This window comes from Neovison vison, chromosome 3 (genome assembly GCF_020171115.1).
Source record: "Neovison vison isolate M4711 chromosome 3, ASM_NN_V1, whole genome shotgun sequence".
NCBI classification, from domain to species: domain Eukaryota; kingdom Metazoa; phylum Chordata; class Mammalia; order Carnivora; family Mustelidae; genus Neogale; species Neogale vison.
Window position 1 is genome coordinate 114,949,299 of NC_058093.1, and position 10,167 is coordinate 114,959,465.

Sequence of the window (10,167 nt, forward strand, 5' to 3'; positions counted from 1 at the left end):
ATAAAATAGAATCATGAATGAAAGAGGAGAGATCAGAACTAACACCAAAGAAATACAAACTATTATAAGAACATACTATGAGCAACTCTACGCCAACAAATTTGATAATCTGGAAGAAATGGATGCATTCCTAGAAACATATAAACCACCAAAATTGAACCAGGAAAAAATAGAAAGCCTGAACAGACCCATAACCAGTAAGGAGACTGAAACAGTCATTAAAAATCTCCAAACAAACAAAGCCCAGGGCCAGATGGCTTCCCGGGAGAATTCTACCAAACATTTAAAGAAGAACTAATTCCTATTCTCTTGAAACTGATCCAAAAAATAGAAATTGAAGGAAAACACCCAAACTCATTTTATGAGGCCAGCATTACCTTGATCCCAAAACCAGACAAGGATCCCATCAAAAAAGAAAGCTATAGACCAATATCCTTGATGAACACAGATGCAAAAATTCTCACCAAAGTACTAGCCAATAGGATTAAACAGTACATTAAAAGGATTATTCACCACGACCAAGTGGGATTTATCCCCGGGCTGCAAGGTTGGTTCAACATCCGCAAATCAGTCAATGTGATACAACACATCAATAAAAGAAAGGACAAGAACCATATGATACTCTCAATAGATGCTGAAAAAGCAGTTGACAAAGTACAGCATCCCTTCCTGATCAAAACCCTTCAAAGTGTAGGGATAGAGGGCACATACCTCAATATCATCAAGGACATCTATGAAAAACCCACTGCAAATATCATTCTCAATGGAGAAAAACTGAAAGCTTTTCCACTAAGGTCAGGAACACGGCAGGGATGTCCATTATCACCACTGCTATTCAACATAGTACTAGAAGTCCTAGCCTCAGCAATCAGACAACAAAAGGAAATTAAAGGCATCCAAATTGGCAAAGAAGAAGTCAAATTATCACTCTTCGCAGATGATATGATACTCTATGTGGAAAACCCAAAAGACTCCACTCCAAAACTGCTAGAATTATACAGGAATTCAGTAAAGTGTCAGGATATAAGATCAATGCACAGAAATCAGTTGCATTTCTCTACACCAACAACAAGACAGAAGAAAGAGAAATTAAGGAGTCTATCCCATTTACAATTGCACCCCAAACCATAAGATACCTAGGAATAAACCTAACCAAAGAGGCTAAGAATCTACACTCAGAAAACTATAAAGTACTCATGAAAGAAATTGAGGAAGACACAAAGAAATGGAAAAATGTTCCATGCTCCTGGATTGGAAGAATAAATATTGTGAAAATGTCTATGCTACCTAAAGCAATCTACACATTTAATGCAATTCCTATCAAAGTACCATCCATCTTTTTCAAAGAAATGGACCAAATAATTCTAAAATTTATATGGAACCAGAAAAGACCTCGAATAGCCAAAGGGATATTGAAAAAGAATGCCAAAGTTGGTGTCATCACAATTCCAGACTTCAAGCTCTATTACAAAGCTGTCATCATCAAGACAGCATGGTACTGGCACAAAAACAGACACATAGACCAATGGAACAGAATAGAGAGCCCAGAAATAGACCCTCAACTCTTTGGTCAACTAATCTTTGACAAAGCAGGAAAGAATGTCCAATGGAAAATAGACAGCCTCTTTAATAAATGGTGTTGGGAAAATTGGACAGCCACATGCAGAAAAATGAAATTGGACCATTTCCTTATACCACACACAAAAATAGACTCAAAATGGATGAAGGACCTCAATGTGAGAAAGGAATCCATCAAAATCCTTGAGGAGAACACAGGCAGCAACCTCTTCGACCTCAGCTGCAGCAACATCTTCCTAGGAACATCACCAAAGGCAAGGGAAGCAAAGGCAAAAATGAACTATTGGGATTTCATCAAAATCAAAAGCTTTTGCACAGCAAAGGAAACAGTTAACAAAATCAAAAGACAACTGACAGAATGGGAGAAGATATTTGCAAACGACATACCAGATAAAGGACTAGTGTCCAAAATCTATAAAGAACTTAACAAACTCAACACCCAAAGAACAAATAATCCAATCAAGAAATGGGCAGAGGACATGAACAGACGTTTCTGCAAAGAAGACATCCAGATGGCCAACAGACACATGAAAAAGTGCTCCAGGGACGCCTGGGTGGCGCAGTTGGTTAAACGACTGCCTCCGGCTCAGGGCGTGATCCTGGAGTCCCGGGATCGAGTCCCACATCAGGCTCCCAGCTCCATGGGGAGTCTGCTTCTCCCTCTGACCTTCTCCTCGCTCATCCTCTCTCTCACTGTCTCTCTCTCTCAAATAAATAAAATAAAATCTTAAAAAAAAAAAAAAAAAGAAAAAGTGCTCCATATCACTCGGCATCAAGGAAATACAAATCAAAACCACAATGAGATATCACCTCACACCAGTCAGAATGGCTAAAATCAACAAGTCAGGAAATGACAGATGCTGGCGAGGATGCGGAGAAAGGGGAGCCCTCCTACACTGTTGGTGGGAATGCAAGCTGGTGCAACCACTCTGGAAAACAGCATGGAGGTTCCTCAAAATGTTGAAAATAGAACTGCCCTATGACCCAGCAATTGCACTACTGGGTATTTACCCTAAAGATACAAACGTAGTGATCCAAAGGGGCACGTGCACCCGAATGTTTATAGCAGCAATGTCCACAATAGCCAAACTATGGAAAGAACCTAGATGTCCATCAACAGATGAATGGATAAAGAAGAAGTGGTATATACACACAATGGAATACTATGCAGCCATCAAAAGAAACGAAATCTTGTCATTTGCGACAACATGGATGGAACTAGAGCGTATCATGCTTAGCGAAATAAGTCAAGCGGAGAAAGACAACTATCATATGATCTCCCTGATATGAGGGAGTGGTGATGCAACATGGGGGCTTAAGTGGGTAGGAGAAGAATCCATGAAACAAGAAGGGATAGGGAGGGAGACAAACCATAAGTGACTTAATCTCACGAAACAAACTGTGGGTTGCTGGGGGGAGGGGGGTTGGGTGAATGGGGGTAGGGTTATGGACATTGGGGAGGGTATGTGCTTTTTGGTAAACTGGAAGGGGAGGTGAACCATGAGAGACTATGGACTCTGAAAAACAATCTGAGGGGTTTGAAGTGGCAGGGGGGTGGGTGGTTAGGGTACCAGGTGGTGGGTATTATAGAGGGCAGGACTTGCATGGAGCACTGGGTATGGTGAAAAAATAATGAATACTGTTTTTCTGAAAATAAATAAATTGGAAAAAATGAAAAAAAGAAGTCCGAGGGGAAAGGGTGAAGTCATCAATACAGCATGCTAGGGCTCTCCACATGGTGAAATTATAGCAGTAACAATGATAATGACAGCAACATCAGTAATTTTCTTTTCTTTCATTAGTAACAAAAATAATTCCAAGAATATTAAAAATCTAAATGTGAAATGCAATAATAATGTAAGACACAAAAATTAATGATCCAAATAACAAAACTGTCTTCATTAAAAGAAAAAAAAATCTACACAAAAGAACGAAAATTAGCCTCTAAAATGGCCAAGTACAGCCACATGCAGTACTGGATAATGAAGTATATAGAGTCAATGCACAGAGTGAGGATGAGCACCTGTCTCTATATCCCTAGAACAGCACTGATGTATCTCTGTGCCTCACGGTAATTGCTGTACTAAATCCATCTTCTCACTCAAAATTATCTAGCTCAAATGTTACCTTGTCTGGGAGAATGTTGTTTCCTATACCTCTGGGCTCCCTCAGTGGATTCTGGTTGTCCTCCTTGCTCCAACCCTAAACCCTGACCAGAGCAAGTATCTGGATTCCCGGCAGTACAGATGGATCGACTATGGGATGTTTGTGTGGCTACCTGTTCTCCAGACTGTGAGTTTCTGAGTATGAAGGTGAAGTGTTGCCCTCCTTATCTGCTGCCCTAGAATCTAACACAGGAGGCTGAATGGAAGACACAGAGGGAGTGACTGCCCTACATGAGCTCTTGGAGGGATAGAAAGGATGACAGTCTCCATGGGGTTGCCACACCCCCAGGATTGAGACTTTTTCCAAAGGGGAGTCCTTGGGGTAACCATGGAGGGCACTCCAGGAGGTTGATGATGTTAATGACCCAGTGGAGCCCACAAGTCAGGCCTTAAGGATGTGCTTTCCAAAGAAAGGCGAGGGCTGTGTCTGAGGTCCTTACCATGGACCTCTTTCCTCCAGCCAAGAACTTCTTCTGGAAGGGCTTGTTTGGGGCCAAAGCAGGAAAGGAAGCTCCCACAGGAAAATATGAGGGGGCTGAGGCCTGACTGGAAGCAGGTAAAGGAAGTGAAAGAAAGTGAAAGCAGTGCCAGATGGGTATTTTCAACCCATTTTAAAGATGAGAAAGTTGTGGTTCAGGGAAGTTAATAACTATCCAACAGTATGCATATAAGGCATCAAAGTTGGGGATCATGCAAAGATCATGCTCCCCACATTCAATGGGGCTAAGGGAGAGGTAAGAATCCCCAGATGGGCCTTGCCCCAAGTGGAAGCAGAGAGGCAACTATCAGCTGCTTGAGTAAACACACAGATTTCCTTGACTTGAAGTATTACCTAAGATAACTCAGTATGACTTTGCCTTTCTCTCAAGCAGGCATCAGCCCTTTAGAAGAAAAATGACTGGGTGATAAATACTAATAATTCTAAAAATTTATACAGAATACCAGGCAAGGTTCAGGCATTGGAGGGTGTGTTAAAGACATTTTATACTTAATGTTCACACAATCCCTCGTATGTATGACCAGCTCCTTTTTACACCTCAAGAAACCAAGTCTCTTTGGGATAGGTGGCTTGTTCAAGGTCACAGTGCCTGCAAGGAGGATTCGGGTTTGAACTCAGGCTGCATGGTTCCAAAGACCCTGCATGTCCTGGTGCCCCTTGCTATCTCTCTGTCGATAGAGATTCACCTGCTATATCACTGTGATCCACAAATCACAAATAATAGAAGTGATCCTCCAGAAGTCATGTCAGAATCTTGTGAGACTTTTGTCCAAAGCCTGCCTTCTGTTATTCTTCCCAGCCCTCCTGAAATTTGGGAGGCCCAGGAACCATTTAATAAAATGCTATTCTGCTTCAGCCAGAGTTGATCTCTGGAGCTCTCAGCTAAAACTCTCTTCTTATTTATTCATTCACTGGTTCATTCACCAGCAAATATTCATTGCTCCCTGCAACTCACAGCATAAAGAGCACTATGGGAAGCCTGGATGGTTCAGTCATACAGGTCTGCCCCAGGGTCCTGGGACCAAGCCCTGCATCAGGCTCCCTGCTCAGTGGGAAGCCTGCTTCTCCCTGACCCACTCCCCCTGTTTGTGTTCCCTCACTCCCTGTGTCTCTCTCTGTGTCAAATAAATAAATAAAATCTTACAAATAATAAAGAAAAAAAAAAGAGCACCAGATCCAGAGCTGTGTCTGATGCTCACTGCTCTGTGACTACAGGTAAGTAATTTTTTGTGTACCGATTTCTTTACCTCTAAAATGAGAACAACTACCTCACAGGATTGCTGTGAAGTTTAAATGAGTTACCAGATGGCTAAGGTAAGTGCTAGGTACATGCTGTTTGTAGTATTGTTACTACTATTAACATTATCACTACTATCATTACAACCACCACTACCACTGTGGGCCAGACCCACATGGGGTTTGAGAAGTAAATACCACCAGACCTAATCCTCAGGAGGAACAGCAAGTCTGACTGTGAAACATGCAGGGCATGTGGCCACTGTGGTGGCTTGGCAGCTGGTGGCAGTGCAGAGAGGAAGCACAGAGGGGCTTGTCCATTGTGGAAGTCACATCTGCATTTCAGAGGGATCCACCCCAGTGGTAGGGACAGAAATCTCTCCCCCACTGGCTAGTCTCTGAGCTGGACAAACACCACCCCTTTTTCTTTATTCTTTCAAAATACAAACATGTAGAGTGGAAGGTGTGAGGGACAACAGTGTATTCCCTTCTGAAAAGGGGCCACAACAGTAGCTGCAGCCAAGGGCTGGGGGTGGGAATGTTTTCAAGAAGCAGAAAGGGTAGGTGGAGAATAGTGGAGATCTTAGCAAATTCCTGATTTTGCTGAGGGTGGGGGGGCGGGATCATTCTGTGCCAGCTACATGCCTCCCCTAATCCAGAAGCCCTCCTTGAGTTTTTATCAGAGGGGAGGCACCCACAGAAACCTAGACAGGGATGTAGCCAAGGAGGGAGTGGAAAGTTCACCTGGAGAAACTGTCTTCTAATCTTCACAGAGCCACTCACCTGTCAGTAGCATTCCAGGATGCATGGAGAGAATGCCTGGCTCAGCAGGGTGGTGGAGAGGAGAGGTAGCTCTCCAAGGAGCCCAGCTCTCCAAGGAGCCCAGACCTTACAGAGGTGTGGAGAGGGAGGTTTACTTCCTGGTTTTGTTTTTGTTTCCTTGGGTCCAGTTGTTTCTACCCTCTCTTTTTCTTCTTCACCACCGCCTCCAGTCCTACCCTCCTCAGGTTTCCAGGGCCCTCACACCACCCGCTCGCGGTCTGCAGGCCCTACATTCCCAGTCCCACCTTTTCTACATCCTGACCTTCCAGTTATGAAACCTGTAAGTTACCTTTCTCAAAAAGCCCATGGTTTCCCCAGTGACTCCTTCTCCTCTACACAATGGCACAGGTATCTTTTTCAGATCCACTGCAGTCCCACCATCAACAGGAGAGTGTTGCATCCAGCCAGCCTGGCAGGCAGGGCCTTCCATTTCCCTCTCCTGGATGCACCTGCCCAACTTTCTATCACCTTCATCCTGGACTACAAGAAACCTAGAGATGTTGGTCCTGGCTTTCTCTGTCTATCAACATACCTCCTTTCTCCAGCACCTGGCTCAGTGACCAGTTCCCCCAAAAATTCACCCTCAGCTTCTTCCTCCTGAAGTTCCTCTTCCGTGTCCATAGCACTCTGTTCTTGCCACATTCTAGGTGTGTTCCAAATACAAATGTACGCCTACCTCCCATGGTCTTCCCCATACCACATAGCAGAAACAGAAAAAAACTGTTTCCTTTACTCCTCTATTCTTTCCCATGAAGTTCACCGACCCCTCAAGCCTTCCCAACCTGCCTCCTACTTGCACTACTCTTGGTGGTCCCAATCCCTTCCATTCTAGCTCTCAGCAGCCCCTACTCCTCACCTAGCAAAATGAGAGACCCTGTAAGCCCTCCGAGCTAGGTCTCCTTCATGCTCACTCACACACACTCCCTGTACCAACCTGCTGGCATCACAGATTCTCCAGTCTGGTTTGTCCTCTTGTTCATATAATGGTGTGCTGATGGGATTTGTGGAGAGGAGACCACATGCCACCAGAATTTCTTTGATTCCCAGATTTCTTCAGCAAGAGAAAAAAATGTGGTATTCATCAACCAATTCAATCTCTTACATGGGGTGTATTTTGATAAGAAAATAAGATTTCTGTCCAAATCATAACATTTAAAAATTATTTGTATGTTCATCCATTCTTCTGCAGTGTTGTGAGCTCCACTCATGTGGAGCTCTTCCCTTTTGCTCTGCACACCCAGCACCATGTGCACAGCTTGGTGGTGAACAGCTGGCTCTGCTGCAGCAGTGCAGACAGGAACAATATCACGGGCTCACACACAGGCCTCAGCAGCAGGTTGCCTGCTGACCGACTCTGTTCCTGCCTCTGTTTTCACCAGCATCCGCTCTGCAGCTTCTGGTGCACAATAAATATGTCTTGAACTGGATGAAACAATGGTAGCTTTATGGGCATTTGTTAACCTGGCACCTTAAATGCAGGAAGGAGTGTCTCCTTGAAACTTCTACATTCATGAAGTTGGGTGGTGCTTGTTCTGCCAATAGTCTGTGCACCCTTGACACAAAGGCAAGAGAAAAGAAAATCCATCCTTTCTTGAGAGCTAATCCTCAGCCTTCATATATGCAAAGCCTGGCATGTTGGGGACCCAGCTTTAACTCCAGCCTCCTGGGCAACACACACTGGTGACGAGAGAGGTGGAGACACTGCAGGAGAGAATAATGTGGTCACCCAGCAGACAGATAGAATGTGCCCCCAGAGCAGTCTTTGGAGGAACATGAATAAAGTTAAGCCCAAAGAAAGGCCTGATGATTTCCTCCTGTGGCTGCCTGCAACACCTGTCATATGCATTTCTTTTCATCATACACACATCTCCCCCATGCCTGGTGTGAAAGGCCTCTCTTGAAGCATTTCCTTTAGTCTAGAGTGTGCCTGGGGAGTATGACAGGTAGCAAGATCTAAGAATACCCTCATCTGCTTTCTACAATGAGATGGAAAGGGGCCCAGCAAGGAAGTCCTGTGCTGAAATTTTATTATGATCAATTATAGTGATACTTTCTGACAATACAATGCTTTGTGATATTTCAAAGCATGTTAACATCTGCTCTTTTGTTTGACCCTCACCAGATCACTTTGCAAGACAAGTGGAGAGATTGGACATGGGTTTCACAGGCTAGCCCAAGGCCACACAGGGGTGTGACTGCAACAGACCAGATCTCTTTGGTTGCACAGAAAGCATGGCAGAGCCTCTGGTCCAAGGAGTAAGAAACTCAAGAAGTGGGGAACCAGCACTGAGATGCTCTGTGCTTTGGATGGCTGCTGTGGCCCTGCTCCTATAGAGAGCTTGCTTCAATGTCACATTCATCCTCACTGCTTCCCTCTTGGTGTAACGTGCACACACATTTGTGTGTCCTTAATTTGAAAGGTCTATGAGGTCTATGAGGACATAAATTCTGAGGGTCTCACAGGAGGTAAAAAAAATATGTTCCAAGAACTTTAAAAATATTCATGACATTGACATAGTCATTACATTTCTGGGAATGCATCCATGGCATAGCAGACCCAGGATAGCCTTTAAAACTTCAGAGGTATCAGGATTCAAATTCTTTAACATTCATGCACTGTGTCATGTGGGAAAGTTACCTACCCTGTCTCACCTCCTGCTCCCATGTCTGTGAAATAGGGGTCACAAGTGGACCATACCGAAACACAGTGGCCACTCTGTAAACCTGTTATAAATGCTGAAAAAAACACATTCCCAAAGATGCTTTTCACAGGTGTATTTAAAGAGCAGACTGATTAGAAACAAATGATGCAAAAATTAGGCAGATACATTCCAAAAACATAACAATTTAATTAATGGTCAATCTTTCTTTTTTTTTTATGTTCATCATTAATTTTTGAAGCAGTGTTCTTTAATAGCTGCCACAATCATAGTAAGCTTCGAAAGCCAAGATGCCTGATGACTGCTTGTGATTACCCAGATGTTCACATCATAGGGAGAAAGGGCAGAGAGGATTCAGGGATTTAGTCGTGTCACCACAGTGGTTAACAACCCACACTGACCCTATTAATGAGAGAGGAGAAAGACATATAGGCCCTACCTAGATGTAGAATCAAGTGCATGACACCAAGAATCTTTCAGAACCCCTGCCATCAGTCCAGTAGCCAAAACCATAACCAAGGAATAGAACGAACACTTAAACATAGCTGAGAGTGAAGAGGCACGGCATGTGTTATTCTTTCATTCCAAGATCTGACAATAGCAAGAAATGAAAAGAAAGTCTGATTTCCTAAAGGCAATGCAATGTGACCAGAATTGTCCCCTCCTATGGAGGGGATTGTTGTCCTGGAGTCACATCCAGTTTAACAATTGTCACAGGTTTTTAATGAAGTGCCATTATTAGTAGTTGTATTAAAATAGCCCAGCATGAATTCAGTAGACTTCCAATTAATTCCAGCTTCCACTGACTTAATTTTAAGCAGTATGTGAGATGCATGAATGATGCCCAGAACTCTGACTTTGGCATCTGAAAGATGACAGCGATAAAGATCACCTCTAAACATACTCCCTTTGGGTGCCTGGATAGCTCAGTGGGTTAAGTATCTGCCTTCCGCTCAGGTCATGATCCCAGGGTCCTCAGACGGAGCCCGGTGCAAGTGGGGCTCCCTGCTCGGCACAGAGCCTGCTTCTCACTCTCCCCCTGCCCCTTTCCCCTTCTTGAGCTCTTTCCCTCTTATATTCTCTCTCTCTCAAATAAATACATTTTATTAGGGTATTAAGGAAGGCACGTATTGCTTGGAGCACTGGGTGTGGTGCATAAATGACTCTTGAAACACTGAAAAAATAAAATTAAATTTAAAAAATAAAT